Genomic DNA, 18223 nt, shown 5'->3' on the forward strand with positions numbered 1-18223 from the left:
ACAATTATTTACCCTGAGTAAGAAAAGACGTAGTTGATTAATATAATTGTCTCATACCTCATTAGACAACCAACCCTTGCTATGCATTAAAGACTTTTTACCAAGTATGTTCTGGCACCACTTCAGAGAACTACTTTCTAAATATAATGCAGTGTATAAACAAAATTAGCTTCAATTTATATTGCCTCTCCCAAGATCAGTGTTCAGTCTTTCTCCACACAATAACAGGGAGTCATGGGACTTTACCGCTGTCCTTCTAATTGCCACTTCCTCCCCTAAAGATATAAATTAGAAACACATCAAAAATAAAGAAAATGCTGAGTTCAAAATGAAAACTGTTTTTTGTCTCCTGGACAAAAAGGAGTCGCAACACAAAATTATTCATTAAACCACTGTTTTATAAAGTAAAACTGTAAAATTTACAAATGTGAAGAAGTTTAAAAGAAAGTGTGCTATGGACTTTTGGCTTTTTTGGATAGAAGAATGAATGAATGAATTATTCATAAGGTTTTGCTTCTCTGGCAAACTGTGTCTTTTGTATCAAGATATACATTGAAGGCATATATTAATATGAAAGAAAGGACTAGAACTAAGATAACTTAGAGACTGATGGCTAGTACCACCACAATCACTTTTATCAACTCAACCTCTCCAAAAACCTGCTGAAGTTTTGCTGAGAAAATTTAGATCACTGACGTCAGTGACTTTTTTGTAATTTGGCAGTTAGTTTGCAATAGATGAAACTGAGTAATCAGTGGATCTTAACTAAAATAAGAAATCATACACTTGAAATATATCTTGGACTTACGTTTTTAAATTTGGAATAGTTAAGGATTTTTATGATCTGCCCTTTGTGTAGCTTTTTGTTCAAATTTAGCTGATTACTGAACATCAGAAAATTAGTTCCTTTTGTAGAGATACAAAAGCCTTCTACTGAATTTGCGTAGCTATATTTATTCTTTCTGTGTACTTTTCTTGGTAGCTTCTGTTCTACATGAAAAGAAATATCTAAGAAAAACTGAGAAAAATGTTTGTATCCTATAGATCAGATCTGAGTTCTCCCTCTTTCTAGTTAGGTTTATATTTGCACATGCAGCTCAGAGCTGGTACATAAAAAGGCTTCAGCTTTGAAATTCAGATAAATACATCCTTTAATTCTGTAAATTCAGGGAGATTTTAGTAAAATTCTGACTTCTTCTTAAGTAAAAAAAAATATAGTGGAACCTATATTTTTTATTATTATTTTTCTATCTGCAGCCCTCAAAAAAAAAAAAAAAATCTTAGCACTTGCCTGTGGCTCAGGACTCTGTAGCAAGTGTCATCATTCAGTTTTGTGCATGAACCTATTGTAACTTCTTTTCATTTAGTTACAATAGGCAGTCTATCCTACAACAGGGACATGCACAGATGATTGTTTGGTAAATTTAAGTACTTCCGTAGGGAATTAAAATTTCCTTCTGAACAGTAAATTACGTTATCCATGTTGGATAGGAAAAAAGTAACCTGGGACCTGCTCTACAGAAACTGGGCATTTCCTGCCTGGAGGATCAGACCACATGTTATGAGAATCTTTCCATAGGAATTGAAGCCATAACAAAGGAAAAACTAATAATCTAAATTTATATAATATATAACAAGTAATAAATGCATGCATTTATTAGAGGCAATGGGCACAAACACAAATACAGGAAATTCCATTTAAACAGAAGAAAAAAGTTTTCTAAAGTGAAGGTGGTTGAAGACTGGAACAGGTTGTCAAAGAGTTTTTGGCATCTTCATCCTTGGAGATGTTCAAAACCCAACTGGACACAGCTCTGAGAATCCTGCTGTAGGTGACTGTGCTTGAGCAGGCAGGGTGAGACGAGACAATCTCCAGAGGTGCCTTCCAACCTCAGCTGCTCTGTGATTCCTTAACTTTGCTCCCAATGAGAGGAGAAAAATCGGACAGCTAACTTTTCAGACTTAACCAAAGAAGTGATACAATAGAAACATAAAAAATGAAACAATTTTTCTTTGATTTACAACTAAAATAGCTATGATGTTAAAAAAAAACTTCACCAAAAATTATATAAACAGTGGTGACATATCAAAATAGATAATTATCCCTGTAAAAATAGAAACATACTTAATAAGAGAAATAATAGAAAATACTGTGTTTACACACTTTGATGTGGTCAGGCAGAAATCCCTTTCAGACACTTTTAGATATTTGAATCCTTCTGCATAAAATTAAATGGATCCAAAGGTATTTGGGAATAACTATCATTGTGCTTAAGACTGCTATAGGTTTTGATTTATTAGGTGCAATGATACTTATTTTGTATAATAGTATAATGGTTTAAATATTCTAGTGGCCTAAATATTCATTTATTCTTTCAGGTAGCAGGACAAGAGACAACAAAAGCTTTATGTCAAGCTTTTGTTGAAAAAAATATGTGATTCAATATAACAATAAATATAATAAGAAATATATAGGGTTTGGGGGGTTTTTTTGGATGCTTCAGCACTAATGAAAAAAAGGTGAAGAGCCTTCTCCACAGCTTTCTGCTTCAGAGGAAATGTAAACCTCTGACTGAACTACTGAATAACTGAAAATACTTTGCTTACAAATTCTCCCCAGGTACCAAAAGGCTTTTCTTTTTGGAAATTGATGGTAGACTTTTTCTTCATGATGTTTTTGCAGTTTCATTAATTAAACAGTTTAACAGCATGATTCTGAGATACAATTTTTTTGCATCCTTCTCAGATGATACCTATAGATCAGTTTTCAAGCAGAGATTTGTTTTTCTTTACTTCAGGACTTGGTTTTATTTCTTCAAAAAATGGGAGTACTGAACTGAAGTTTAATCTCTCTCTCTCTCTCTCTCTCTCTCTCTCTCTCTCTCTCTCTCTCTCTCCTTCTCCCCATCCAGGTGCTTCTGCAGGTTCTTTTCCATCTCCAAAAATCTTCCCTAGCAATTAAGCTTCACACCAGATTTTTGAGACCCAGGTAATCATCTAGCAGCCAACTGATGCCTGGCATCCTTAGCTGACAGCTGATCAGGCACATAAAGGTTAATTCTCCTCTTATACGTGCCAAGCTTTATCAAATCAGATGAGACCCATGAAGTTTTGAAATTTGACTGTTATTCCTACAAGTTTGTGTTATGCAGTGTGGACATTCATTATAGCACTAGCTGTTACCATCTGTCACTGCAAAAAGATGTACTTGACAGATGTCTTTACAGTTGCCATTTTGATAGTGCAAGAATAGAGAGTGGCTGTTGTATTCTTCATTTGATATACTAATTAAGTCGCTACCACTTAATTAAAAGATGTGTCTATTTCTACATATCTATTTCTATAAAACAGAATTCCATTCCATTTTAGAAAAAAACTAATGGGATAAATTTACAGGTGGGTTCACTTCCCTCATCCAAAGCACTGCTATATGTTTCAGTCGAAGTGAGTATCCACTCACTTCATTAAGGGTCTTATTTTCTCACTACCCAAGAGGTATTTGCGGCCTTTTCTCTCCTGGATCAGTGGAAGAATTTATACATGTTGATTCTGTTGACACCTTCCTTAGCTAGAAAGAGGTACTTTTGCCACATATTTTCCATTGGCTTCCAGGTGGCATAATATTTAATTAATAAGATTAATTTAATTTTTCTCATCAATTTACCAGAAAAAAAATCATGGATGGATAATAAGAAATGGTTTGAATTTGCGACTTTCTTTTTCTGAAGTCCTTAAATTCTCACTACATTATCCATTGTCTCTTTGTCATTTACGCTTAGATATGGCCCTGGCTAGATTCTTCAGAGCACAATTATCCAAATTTTAAAATGTACATATGAGTGAGAAAGAAAAGAAATATAACAAATACCTTTTTTCCCAGTTTCACCTCAAATACCTGAAGTTTTTCGCCATTTATCTGTCACACATGCTAACACGTTTGTCCTTAGAATAAATTCTTGGAACATTTTACAAAAAGGCAACATATTATACAGCACATTCAAGGAAAAGGTACTAAAATTGCCCTTGAGATTCCTACTATGACCCTTTATTTGTGAATAAAAGAAGATACAGAAATGACTTATACTATTTGAGGGGGGACTCCAGAAAAAGCACAAATATTACTCACCTACATTCTTATTCCCCATTACTGATTACTGCATTTTTCTTCTCTCATTTAGAAACAGAAAAGAGGGAGATAACTGATTGTATTTTGACAGGTCTCTACACAGCATCTGTTTTGTTAGTTTGGAAACAGAAGGTAGCTGTTGTAGCTCTAATTCAGTAAATCCCCTTATGGTTTCCAGCTGTTATTTGTATGATCAGTCTTTCCGCAGGCAAGAAGAGTTTCTGTGGGTTCTCTCTCTGGTGCCAGCTGTGTTCTACAGGTAGAGCTGGCCCCATACCAGCACCCACCTCTGGGTATTTGACATGTTCCTTTTAAAATCACATGCATTTTCTGCATCCCACAGGATAAAATATTTCCCAAAAATAATCCAGTCAAACAGAGTAAGTGACTCCAGCATGAATCAAATCTTCTTATCTTATCACAGATTGAAGAAAGACTGAAAACACGAAACTACAGCTTTCAGCATACAGAGCTGGATCATCTCATCACAAGTTACAGACAAGGGAAGAAGGAACTCTGACGGAGTTAATTCCTGCCTCTAGCTATTATCAGCCACTATTGGCTATTTTGCAACAATAAACTAGCAAAAATCAGAAAAAGAGAAACTGAAACATGCTGAGTGTCACTGTTTTGATGCAGGTTGTCTAATTTTAAGAAATTCCACAGTATTTGGTGACCTCTAGTGGATACAATCACATTTGCATTTTGTCTGAATGAAAATCTCTGTATACTCTGTGTTTTCAGCAACTCAAAGACTGCAATGCAATGTTATTGAATTCTGACCATTAGTCTAATTATTTCACTAATTAATCCCCACCTTTCAGATTTGTATGTGCTTTTGGAACTGTGAACCTGAACAAACTGAAGAATAAGCCCAAACAAAATACTCTTTATATAAGTGTGCAAGATCAAATAACACCTCAGAAAAAATTGTTAGCAAATGTAAGAACAAAAACAGCTCCAACTTATTAAAAACAATGTAACAGCTCAGGCTTCTAATCCGCAAATTTTTAAAACCGAACTGCAGATTTGCAAAAGCAGTGCAGTGTTCAAGTTTTCTAAAACAATGTTCCTTCTTAAGGGTAATACCATGCCTTATTCAAAGGAAATTCACCTAAAAATCACAAGCATCAAGTAAACTGTCGTAGTCTCACGTGTACTTTTCTCCTGATTTAGCACTAGCTACAGCAGACATACGTAACCCACATCCAGCATAGTAAGGGAGTGGACTGTATGGGGTTTCCTTCAGTTTTTTCCAGCAGAGACTGCAGATTTTTCCTTTTGCATTCTGTATGTGGAGACTCCTTCCTTTCTTCTCTAATCTCTCCTATGCATTGATGGATTTCTACCTGATCCTAGGAGAAGAAAGTACCTTTCCTTCCTCTGTGCTCCACTATAGACCCACCCTTGGGAGTTCAGTGGTGAAAGATCAGGAAATCATATTCTCTTATATCGTTATACCACAACTATTATTTTATTTTTTGATTATTTAGTGTATGAGGATTTATCCAGTTTTCATGGCTGATATCAAAAGGTCAGTTTTCTGGCTAGGAATTTCATTTATTTTTGCATTATAACAGTGTGGTAATTGATGGCGAGGACTAATAACTGTTGGATTCAATTAGGAGCTGTAATTCTGAGGAAAAAAGATTCCATTCACTCTTGAGATATGTTGCAGTAAAATAATCAGTAATACTAATTCTCTTAAATTATCACTATTTCCTTAAGAAAAAAAGAATGGGACAGAGCAGTAAAGTAGAGTAAAGACTGTTGTTCACTCCTGACAGATGTACTAGCATAATTACAAAGCTGATGGACATCACACACCATAGACCAAGCAATAAATTGTAAGAAATTCACAGTCAGTAAAACCTGACTTGTACTTGTTTCTTCATAATGCAATTCATTAGACATGGACAGTCCTGAGCACTTCTGTTTAATTAAATCTTGGTTAGCTCCCTCACAGGTGTGCCTAGCCTTTTACTTTTTTTTCTTAAAAAAAAAGGGAAAAAAAAGAAGAAAACAAGCAATCCTCAGTCCCTAATCCACTGCTCAACAGCTGCATTTTCTGCCATGCCATGAAGAACCATTCAGAACATAAACTTCCCTGATAGGCAATAATCCAGGCTATTCCTTCAAGGGCAGGAGAAATGTTTGATTCAGATTCCCAGTGAGCCGTGCAAAGATGTCTCTTTTTCTTTAATTCTGCCATTAAGACATCAGTAAAATGCAAGAAAGCAGTGTGAATTTAAGAAGTGAACCTTGTTTTGGACTGAGTCACAGAATTGCTACTACCACTGCTTCTGGAAGTTTTCTGTGCTGAGAGGAGAGAGAAGTTGTAAGAGCCTCCATCTGTCCTCTGCATATCTAAGCAGATGTCTCAGGCAGACCAATTGCTTGCATCTCTCCTATGAAATCAGTGCTTTTGGCTGGCCTCACCCTCTACATATTTTTTAGTATTTATTAAATTTTCTAATTACCTACTTAATACACTCTGTTCAGATAATTGGTCAACAAAAAGCCCTGCAAAAGAACACAAATGATTCAGTAACATGTTAGTTTTGTGCATTATGAATCAGGCATGAATCTTTCTGTGGGTGAGAAACCCCTTTTGTTTCTCTTCCAGGAAAGCATCTTTACCTCTAAAAATAGCCAAAAGGTGATTGACAAAATCAAGCACTGCACACCTGACAATCTTGGGCCCTTCTGGAGTCATCAGTAGCACGTCCTTAGCCTGAATGAAGGGTTGTATCGGCTACGTGTGAAAGTCAGGCCAGCAGAGCAGCAGCAGGCAGGACTGAGAAGTAGTTAAGATAATCCCAGTGTAGGTGGCTTGCTTTAACAACCCAAAGGAGAAAAAGAAGTATTAGAGGCAATGACACACAGGTAAGTGACTGTGAGTCTAATCAGCAAATAGATCTATCAGTGTCAAAGAGCACAAACACAAAGCTTTTTGTATTATATGCATTGCATGTACGTACGTGTATTGTATTTGTAACCTTGTATGAGATAGTTACAGATACACACACAGTAGTAAAAATAAAACCAAAGTCTTCTGTCCATAGATAAAAGCAGACACCTGGCATACATGGTTTAACAAAGCTAAAACTAGAATTGTTAGGACATCAGTAAATTCACCACCAGCTAGAATGCTCGATGAGTCAGAACCGATATACACAAACCACAGCAAGGACTGCTTTGGTAAGATCCTACTCAAGAAGAGTGTAAGCAGTAACAGGCTGGACTACGTCTGTGACTGACATTAACAATACGAGCAACAAAGGGGATACACTGGTTAGAAAAAAACAGCATAGATAAAGGACTTTGCAGCAGATTAATGTTCCCTACATACCTAGCAATCTCTGCCCTCCCAAAAGTAAGCAATTATTTGCAAACAAAACTTGCTAACAATGAGTGCTTAATATTAAATGAAGAAAACACCTTGTTGTTTGATGACAGAAGTCCAGGTAGTAAAAAGAAAGCATTTAGAAGAGATGCCAAGTAGCCATTCTTCACACTTCAGGACAGTCTGTGACACCAATAATTTTCCTAAAGAAGGAATGCTTTATTTCTTCTCCAGCATGGAGTTGTCTCTTGCTTTTACCCAGAATGCTGTTCATGAGACACGATATAATAAAAAAGCCTGCAGATTGAACAGCCATGAATGTTTTCATTGTATAAACAACGTGCAAACAAGAGGAATTTGAACTCAGGTCTCCTGGATGATTTGTTAAACTACTGAGGTGTTGAATAAAAGGGGCCTGGAAATCATCATCATTTCATATTGTCCAGGACCAAGGAATGAAAACAGGCTGCAACTACTAGCTAAAAGTGTTTAAATCAATCAGAGAATTACTAATTATATTTTATTGCTGGCAGCAGAGCATTTTCTCCAGGGCAGAGTGAGTGTTTAAGCCTGTAGTCAGTAATTACAGCCTGTTTTCATCATCTCACACTGAAGAAACTACATTGCTATGAGTCTTTTCTAGGAGTTTCCAACTCCCTCTTAATGTTTTTGCAGTCTCTCTTAGGGAAGTCATGACACTGCCTAAGATAATTAATATTATCTTTCCCCTTCAAGTTAGAGCTCTTGGCAAAACACTTTGCTTTAACAGTCTTTTCCTGTTTGGAATCTAGTCAAGAAATGGCAAATATGATATAGAGGAAAAAAGGAGAGGTGTGCCCATGCCACTCTAGCGGGCTTAATATAGACTCAGAGCAGGCAATAACTTCAGATAAGTGCTTTTCCTTACAAACAGTAACATTTGCAGCCCCCACCCACCAGATCAGATTGCATGATTAGTGATGGATGGTTGAAGCCACATTAACTCTCCCCATTTCCCCAGTATATCTATAACTGGTGATAGTACAAGAGGGGCAGAGAGCAGAGGAAAGACATGAACAGATGCCCAGGCTCTAAATTTACTAAAACCAAGGGCTAGACAGCTCATTCATGCCCAAAATCTTTTATTTTAGTCCTTACAGATTCTGGCCATACATCTGCTCTGATACTACATGAACCCCACTCACACGTATTGTTCACTTCAGCCAGTTTCCTTTCTCTGATCTTAGCCCATTCCTTACAAATCTGCATAAAGGAAGCAGAAAAGCTCCAGCAGGTGTTGTCTGAGCAATGACATATATAAGCAGCATATATAAGAAGTAGCTGCTTCTATTCTCTGCATGAGAAGGTTACCTTGGGAGGCTGGTATGGGCTGAGATAGGGTCCCAGAAAATGATACAGGCATGAGAAGTTTCTTGGGGAAATTCCCTGACAAAAGAAAATTTAAGAGATTCAAACTCATCTTTTGTATTTGGGGAACATAAGAAGGTTTCCTTGGGCCCATCTCCATATCTGTATCTGAATAGTTCTACTGCTTTCTGCCAGAAAAGGTTATGTCTGTTCAGCAGATGAGTGACTAGATGTATTTTGTTAATTAGCAAGTTTTAGACGAATATTCGGGCATAAAGACTGAATGGCCCTGATACTTGCCTCAGCAGCAGTCATATTAGCCTTTCATACCTGATAACACTTCATAGTTGCAAAAGTATCCAGATACAACAAGAGCAAGTGGTAATACTGATCAAATGGCAGCAGCGTAGGGGGAAAGACTGCATGTTTAAGATGAAACAATTTGGCCTTATCATTACAGAAACAGCTAAAAGTCTGTGCACAGTACCTGGACACATTATATTATTGCCAAGGGCCCACTCAGAGCAAGCAGAGGAGCACCACGAATCTGTTTAAAGTGGGACCTTTGTTTTCTTCCAGCTTCCGAAATGACCTAGCCTATAGATTAGGTTACTAGCCCAGTAAAGTGATTCTTCCTAGAGCATTTTCACCTTTCAGATATGGCAGCCTTGTTGATGTTCGTAGGTAAACTGGTGAAGTGCTTCAAAAACTGTAGGTGGACTGGGAGACAATGCTTGAAACACTGTGAATACTTCTCTCTTGGGGGATCCAGACAAGCAAAATGGTGTTTCGCAGCAGTTCCAGCAGTGGGTTCAGTTTGCAGAGTAACGGGCCATATGCTGTGTCAGGATGCTCTCTTACCCTCCGATCTGGTCTGCCAAAAAAGAAAAACAAGCTGTAGAAAAAAGTGACAAAATTCTCATTGCCAAGTTACTGGACACAGTGACCTGAGAAAGTGTGAAAATGATGCGTGATTCTGAATCTGTGAAGCTCATATTTATTCAAAATAAGACAAATACAATTTATGTGTCATGATAAATGATCTGTTGCCTAGTGGAGATAAACATCCAGCCATCGTTCTATGCTATGAAACACTGACATTTTGGTATTTTTTTATTAAATGGATAATCAAGATGAAAAATCCATCTCTTACTTGTTCTCTCTGATCTCTTGAGAATTCTCAATGTAATGTAATGTAACCCAAATGTAAATGAGGCATTTTAGTTATAACTTGCTGAGTCATTGTATCATAATTTGTGGGTTAGATGCAGAAAGTTCTTTAACAGGTTTACAATGAAACAGCCATGCAGAAGTGAAGATTCATTTTCATTTCATGGAAATCTGTATTTTTTATAAATTGCATTTAGATGGAATACTCCTAACCAAATCTGATAACCATCATACCAGCAATCCAAAATATCTTTTAGACATCAGACTAGCACAATTATCAAAAAATGCTTCTTCAAAAAAAATCAAAAGCATAAATGCATGCCAGGAGAGAACTCAGAAATGTAAATGCTAAAAACATTAGAAGTAGATTTGACTCCTGCAAACTTTGAGATCATTTCCTTTATATGTATTTTTATATATTGGCTTGCATAGGGACAGGCAAACTTTGAAGGCTAGGGCTGGACAGTGGAGCTTTCTCAGTGGTGAACATTTGCTCACTGAAACAATTTCTTTGACTCAATGTTTTTTTCAGCAATGTGAATGAGCAGTTTATAATCTGATCTGATTTGAATGCACCACAGATCTTCCATGAAATAAAAGCTTTACAAAATAAACCACTTCAGACACTTTCACATATCAGCATAGACTGAATATATGCTACTCTGTCAGTATATTTGTAATTTGCCAAAAAGGTGGTACTGCAATTTCTGAAGGTCATTTGCTTGAACAGTATACTCAGGAAACTGATCAAAATTCAGTAAATGGATGGTAAGTTGTACATATATTCCTGATAAGTAAATGCTATTCTGCTTGTAAGTGCTATTATTACTCAAGCCTTGAAGTTAATTAAAACACTAATTACCAGAAGCACTATTTGGCACCATTCAAATTACCATTTGAATATTTTATTCAAATATTACAGTGTTTTTCACCAAACAATTTTTTTTAACCAATTAACGATCTTCAGATGGTCTGCTCTTCTCACTTTTGTTTGTTATTTTACTCAACTTTGCACCTATTGCCACCTTTTTCTTTCCACCTCACTTGCATAATCCTATTTATTTTTTCTTCCCCTCTTGTCGCAGCCCGAAAGGAGTCATTCAGGACGACCTCCCTCCCCTTGGGACCAACGACCAAGTTCGTGATGCCCTTGGACTGAATTAAGGTGAAACGACACCAGCCAACCAGTTTTAAGATTTATTAACACAAAGATAAGGCATGTGGTCAAATAAGATAATTCAATGGCGAATACTGCAAATAGCTAGACAAGTCCCATGCCACACGTTTCAAACAGATCTTACCAACATTCGACAAAAGAGAGGGAAAAAGAGAGGAAAAGGGAGAGAGAGAGAGAGAGAGAGAGAGAGAGAGAGAGAGAGAGAAAGATATCACCACCCGTGGATCCAGCAGCGTCCCGTTGGTCCTCTTCCTTTGGGAGTCTCGGCGGTGGGGAGGCTCCCGTCTGGTGGTAGGTGGGTCCTCTTCACCCTGGGTGTAAGTTTTGGCGATGCGCATGCAGTAATTACAACTTGAGCAGGGTCTGACCCTAGGTTCCCGCTGAAAAGCTCAGAGCCAAATCAAGGCAAATTAAATAAATAAATTGTAATGACACACGTGCAGTGGTTACAGCTCGAGTTGGGTGCCTCCAAAGAGGGACCCTGAACAAAGAGATCCCTGGGCAATTATAGCTTTTTTCAAATTAAGTTTCCCACCCCCACATGGTAGCTCGGACCAATAGTAATTTTTGGGGTTTGGGGTCTCCCGCTCTTTATTGGGTCTCATTGTTGTTCCTAGGCAGGCTGTTTCTTTTCTCCCTTATCTTTACTGTTGCAGTTTCTGCCGACAGATGTGTCTTCATTCCTCAGGTCCCGCCATCATCTCTCAAGGTCCTGACAAAGAGGTGGTAACTCCAGCCATTAGCACTGTTTCAGCAGTGCACAGGAATGCAAACTGCTGATAACTCCCTTATCATTGCCACCTGCACCAGCTCTGGGGCCCTTTCACACTGAACTAGGGAGTGCGGCCTAATGCTTCAGCAAATTTAGCTACTCATGCTAAGCAAGTTTTATAGAAGTTGTGCTAAAACAAGCAATAATTTACAGTCCAGGTCTCAAAGTCTCTGCCCAATCATGGTCTGGTTCAGCGCAGGCTCGGTGTGTCCTGGGTGGTCGCAGGGAGACCATTTCAGGGGTCGCAGCAGCTTAGTCCTGTTTCTGCCAGGGACAGATGGCTTGGTTGGGGTTATGGTTTGCTTGCACCTTATGTACCAAGAAATGCTTAAGGCAAAAGTTCACTCATCTGTCCGCCACACCTCTGTTGTAAGTTCTCTCCATTTACAGTTTCCTAACATTTCTTGGATGTTTTTTTAGGCTTTAATAACTTCAAACATGAGCTCATTTGTAATTTGTTGTCATCTCTTGTGAACCTTATTCAATATAAGACTTTCTTAATACATGGTTTTTGCCTTTATGCTAACAGTATGCATCCTCTTACTATCATATGAAATCTACCCTCTGCAAGACCCCGTTCACTACACTTAGCCACTCTTCCTCCAACACTTGTCTGGCTCCTGTTTATGGCTGGCTTAGTAGACCGAACTCATGATGTCTTTATTCTGTCTTTTCCATAACACTAAGAAATGATTTTCTTGACTAGTCTGAACTTTGAACACACTTTCTCGGAAGGAAATTTAAAATAGCTACACAGAGCTACATTGAGGCTCTTCAGCCAAAGCGAACCTAATCTCCTCCTCTCAAGATGTTTCTAGTTTAGTTAAGAAATATACTTTTTTTGACTATTTTTCAAGTGCAGGAGACTCAAAAATCCCACCAAATCCAATAGAAGTTGTGGCTATGCAGCATCTCTAGCATTCACTGAATAAAGTTTTTGGCAACATCTCAGTTCATTTCTTATAAGCTCTGGTACTCTGTCACAAATAATGGCTGTTTAAAAGCCATTTTAGGTCATTGAGCCATCACTTTTCACATAGCAATTTCCCACTTCTGTCGCTTTGACTACTTTTCGCTTTCTCACTTACCCAACTTATCTTCATCCCTCCTTCTACTTGCCAGCCACAGGTCTGACCTCTGCACACTGCAGTATGGGCACCAGGCCTGAGCACACCAATGGGAGAATAACAGCAGGATGGGGGTGCCACTTGCTAACGTTGTAAGTAGCAAATGCAGGTGAAAGACTGCATTAAGACCTTTTACAGTATAATAGATTCTTCTTTAAAATTGTGTTTTGCTCCAACCATTACAATTAAACAATATTTGTAAATTGAAAGTTCCTGGACCTTAATTCAGTCAGGTCTATTCAGTGATCAGTATGGGCACCTCTGCCAAGACTGAGTGAACCTATTATTAAATTTTGAATTCCAATTTCCTCTTCCCAGTTGTCATCGTTGACAGTGTCCTGCAGGAGAAACAGGTTATGCCACACTTGACTGTGTTAACTTCTGCAGCTTCACAAACCACTCCTTAGTGATCACTAACTGCTGAACAACGTGGCATTCATAAAGCCTTAATGTTGTGTCTTTTTGATTCATTTTATATATAATATATGTATATGTATATATATATAAATTAAATAATTCCTTGAACATTGTTTTAAAGCTTTAGCTCCACAGGAAAGGCAACCTGTCCATCTGCCTTTTTTAATCCTCCATGGAAATCCAAAGTCATTGCATTATCAGTCATTGGATTACATAGACAACTAAGCCTTCAGACTCATTTCTAAACTGTTTGCTTTTCCTTTTACATGGAAAAATATTTTCATATAATCCCTGGAAGATGCTTAGGAAACAGATAAGGACTCTCAAAGTCAGTCTTACCTTTCTTCATCCTGTGAGGTTAGCTGCTCTTTCTGAGTCTTCCTATAGAAATATTGAAAATCCTTCCCCTCCAGGGCAGTGAACTAACCTAGACCAACAGAGCCCAGCTACACAAGGCGTTATTAGTCATTGTCCTTCTCTAGCTCTAGTCTAAGCAATGGAAAAGGACTCAGACTTCTCCATTTCTAGAATACACAGTAGAGGCAACAGTAAGAAAGTGGTAACGTTTTAGGAAGAAGTCTCTCTTAAAGGTTTTCTTTTCATTATATAGAGGCCCAGAAACTGAATCATGTTTTGTCCCAGTAGAGGGTGCTACTACTCTTAAAGAGGCATCGATTATAAAAGTCCTGCAGTTCATCAGCATGCTTTGACTACTGGAAGTCTTACTGTTACAGTAGGAATCAGATTTTTAGATAGAGTCAGACTGCTAGAGGCACAAGGCAGAATAACACTTTGTTGTGCCAGAAGCAACATCTTCAACATCAGCAACAAAAAAAAGGGGGGGGGGGGTGGACAACGAGAGAACAGAACTAGAAAAAGTTTGAAAGAAACAGAAAAAAGGTTATTAAAAAAATATCAAGGAGAAAGGATTAAGGAAAGAGAATGACAAAAATATTTGGCAAAACTATGTCACAGCTTAAATGGTATATATAAGAGAATAGAAGATCAGAGAACAGAAAAAAGAGATGACTGAGTGACTTTATGCTTGCTCCAAAATTTGTACAGCTGTAATACCAGTAATTCAGAGCAGGTACTAAAACAAAGTATTTGTGAATATTTGGTATGCTTAAAACCTAAAATATGCTTACATAAGATTTCATTGGCCTTTTCTTGGTCTTGTACTAGTGCTTTCTACATAGGCATGAGTTTTACTGAAATAAGGCTGTGTAAGTAGCTTACTGCAAATAGTTCACACTGACATAATAACACCAATGAGGGGCTTTTGTAGAGATTTTAATAAGAATATCTAAGTGCAAGTTTGTGTTCCTTTCTCTTATCTTCGTATAGAGAAACTGAGATACAAAGATAGAAAGTGTCTTCCACCAATCATTCAGCAAGCCACTGTTAGATGCAGGAAAAGACTGAATCATCCTAAATCCAACCCCAAGTGCCTAATCCATTTGACTTGATGGACAAAGTGGACAAAATACTTTGGCAGAAATCTCATGTATTTCTAAATAGGACAAGCTAGGGCAAACAATATTGCTGGCCAGGTGATTCTCCAGCTGTGTGCTCCCTCAGTTCATAACAAGAGCATAAGAGTTATCTATCACACTGTGTCAGAACAAAAGTCCGTCTAGCCCAGTATCAATTTTCCACCAGTAGAATATGCCAACACATCAAGAATATTAAAAGAGGGCAAGGACAGAGGGATTCTTCTATCAGGTTCAGAGAATTTCAGAGGCAGGAGCTGCAACTAGACTGTCATATTTAATAGCTACTGTGTTCATTCTCAGCAAAATTTTCTAACTCCTTTTAAGGAGTAAGCCTTTGGCTTACTTATTTAATCTTCTGGACTTCATACCATCTTGTGGCAATGGGTTCCATAAGTTAATTATCTGTTGAAAGAAAAAATCCTTTGTTTGTTTTAAATCTGCTGTCTGATATGTTAATGACCTATTAGAGGACTAATTCCTTCTCTGTGTGCCAGGACAGCAATTAATTCTCCTGTAATTGATCGGGAGAAAGATGTCACAACTGTCTTGATAGCTTACACAAATTCTGACTCACAAATAGTTTTGCCACATCTGTTGACATTGGATATTAAACAGCAGAGTCAAAATCATTTTCATTTTAATCATATCACATTATAAATCACATTGACCTGAATCATCAGATTCCAAGAAGTTACCCCTTACATCATAAAACTACAGAGATAATCAGTCTATTTATGAGTTGGGAGCAGTTGCTCTTCTCTTCCTGTCTTCTTGCGAAATATCCAGCATTAACCACCGAGAGAAAGAGCATTACAGAGTAGATGGCTTTTTTTCTATTTCTCTGTGCCAGTTCCTGTATTTCCGTGTTATTAGTTTGGATGTGGAACTCAGCTTAATACATCAAAAGTGCAACTTGTCATGGACAGAACATGTAATCCCCAGCATGAAGGATGCTGTAGCTTTAATGAGCCATAGCCTGCAGCCTCTTTCTCTTACATGCTGGTATCAAAACAAAAGCAGTAACTAAATCTAAGAAAACAACAACATCAGTGGCAACAGTAACAAGGTCAGTGGCTTTCAGACACTCTCATCAACTTTTTAATATTTGCCTATCATTACACAGCTTTTATATTATGTCATATATTTCAGAGAACTTTCCCAGTTCCAGACCTTTATGGTGCTGTTCTTTTCAATACACACACACACACACACACACACACACCCTGGAAGAAAGGAGACACTGAACTCTTCTCTCATTTTTCCTAGCTTTTAATTTCAGGCACAGCAGTATTTTGCTTTGCAACTAGAAAAAAAAAAAGTCTGTAGTTTAGAACTGCATCAAATGCTAACTGATCAAACAATAATGTTGTACATTAACATCAGGTGATATTTCTCTGTTACAAGCTGTGCAGCACCAGTGATTAAAGGGTGAATATGTCACAGATTACTTTGATAATTAACTCCCTCAAGAAACCCATTTTCGTCTGGGGACAGTGACACTTCCTCTCCAAAAGGAAGAAAAAAGTCTATTTTCCTTTATAAATTCCCTGATGATGCAGGTAAAACTTGCAATTAGTCCATGCAAGAAATAAACATGATTTTAAGGAACACATTAAATCTCTTTGTGTTATTTTCATTCCAAGACCGAAAAGGCACATCAAAATTCCCATATCCGTTGACATTCTTAAAAAAATAGTGTATTCACTGTTTTAGCCTGTAACAGGGTTTGATGTGACACAACCATTGCAGGATTGACAAGACATTGATTCCTGACTATGCAGGACAGACTATGGGGAAACTATGCAGATGTAAAGTCCCTGTTATGAAACTCCATGCAATTCAGTTGGTGGGAGTTCTCCTTACAAAGCAAGACCAGGCCTTATGTTCAGGGTTGTGAAACTTGGGTGGGGCTATAAATGACATTGAATCAGATGAACTTGGTAGGCAGTGGCTTAAAATAATCTAGGGAAGTAAATCCATGCAAACTGAAAGAGGAAGAAAAGAGTTCAGTCTTGGATATCTAAAAATGGGGCAGGCTGGCTGGTGACTTCGCTAGTGCAAAGAATGGGAAAGATGAGACAGCTCACAGGGTTCATCTCTGCTTTCCAATAACTTTACAGATGCTGCTTAGGGCTCGCCAGCTCAGCAGGCTCCACTGCAGCTACACTAGAGCAGGGTCCTTGCTACTATACCCAACAGCCAGTGCATTGCCATGTTCCCCATTCCTGTGTGATAAGTTCCTCAAAATAATAAACCCCTGTAGCAAAAACCTTTTCACAGTTAGCAGCTGAACATTCCTCAGCAAAATACATTATGATGAATTTCATCAGATGCCAGATCTTTTTCTAGATCCTTCTCTTCCTCCTTCAGGCCATCTGACAGCTGTCCAGCCTTTTAAATCACTCAAATCTCACACATCAAAACTGATACTCTTTCAGGGAGTGCTGTCAGCACAGTGCTGGAACTAAAGACTCATTGCTTTACTGCCAACATACATGGATTGAATCCTCAGTGATCCCACTACTGGGTTTAGCTTATCCCTACCATCAGTGCACCAGGATGAAGAAAACTTCTTATATTGTTGTAAACTGGACCTTGATCCTGTAGGATCAAGAAGGGGAAAGCTGTTCTTACCCTCTCTGGCCAATGAATCTGTCCTGCAGAGTCAGGTCATTCAGCTAGTCCAGCACCATCCTCTTTTCCTTCTGCCACTGCTCTCTCCCTCTTCTCCTTCGAAGCTTCTTTCTGCTCACCTCTGATTCTTCTTTCTCACTGCGCAGTACTGAGCTCATCCATGCTGCAAACCTGCAGACTGTTTGCATGAACAGCTGAACGCCAGAGAGCTCAGAGAAGGAACCGGGGAGAGGCAGTCACAGCTAATAGTTTCACTCCTCTTCACAAAGAGGGAATTGATGCTGAGAGCGTGGCAATGGTATGAGGGTTTTAGCTAGCAAAGGTGGGGAGAGAAGCAAGTTTCAGGTTTTGCCATATAGTCTGCCAGTGCAGCACGAGAATCCACCAGTGCCTGTTAGAGCAGAAGCTTCCAGGAGGAGTTGAGGTTGCCTTTCCTGTCACCCGCACATGCTGGTGTCATCTACAAACCCAGTTAAGCTTTTTGACAAATACTACCTTCAGTAGGAAAAAAAGAAAAAAAAAAAAAGCATGGATTGGGAGTGACTGAAATGATTATTCACAGATTTGGGACTGAATTCAGCAGAAGGTGGGGGGAATCATGAGAAACTGAA

General features: G+C 38.2%; 1 long non-coding RNA gene across 3 annotated transcripts in view; it reads left to right on the top strand.

Moving 5' to 3' along the window:
• LOC135324504 (uncharacterized) overlaps positions 1–18223 on the top strand; it is a 31714-nt gene that overhangs the window by 12421 nt on the left and 1070 nt on the right. Inside the window, exons 3-4 of one of the 3 annotated variants that reach the window (XR_010385880.1) lie at positions 11075–11154; positions 13061–14313. This is a non-coding gene — a long non-coding RNA (uncharacterized LOC135324504). Of the gene's footprint in view, positions 1–11074; positions 14314–18223 lie in introns of those variants that run through there. The other 2 variants (XR_010385877.1, XR_010385876.1) reach the window with 2 other exon arrangements.

Source organism: Dromaius novaehollandiae, chromosome 1 (assembly GCF_036370855.1).
Source record: "Dromaius novaehollandiae isolate bDroNov1 chromosome 1, bDroNov1.hap1, whole genome shotgun sequence".
Taxonomy (NCBI): Eukaryota; Metazoa; Chordata; class Aves; order Casuariiformes; family Dromaiidae; genus Dromaius; species Dromaius novaehollandiae.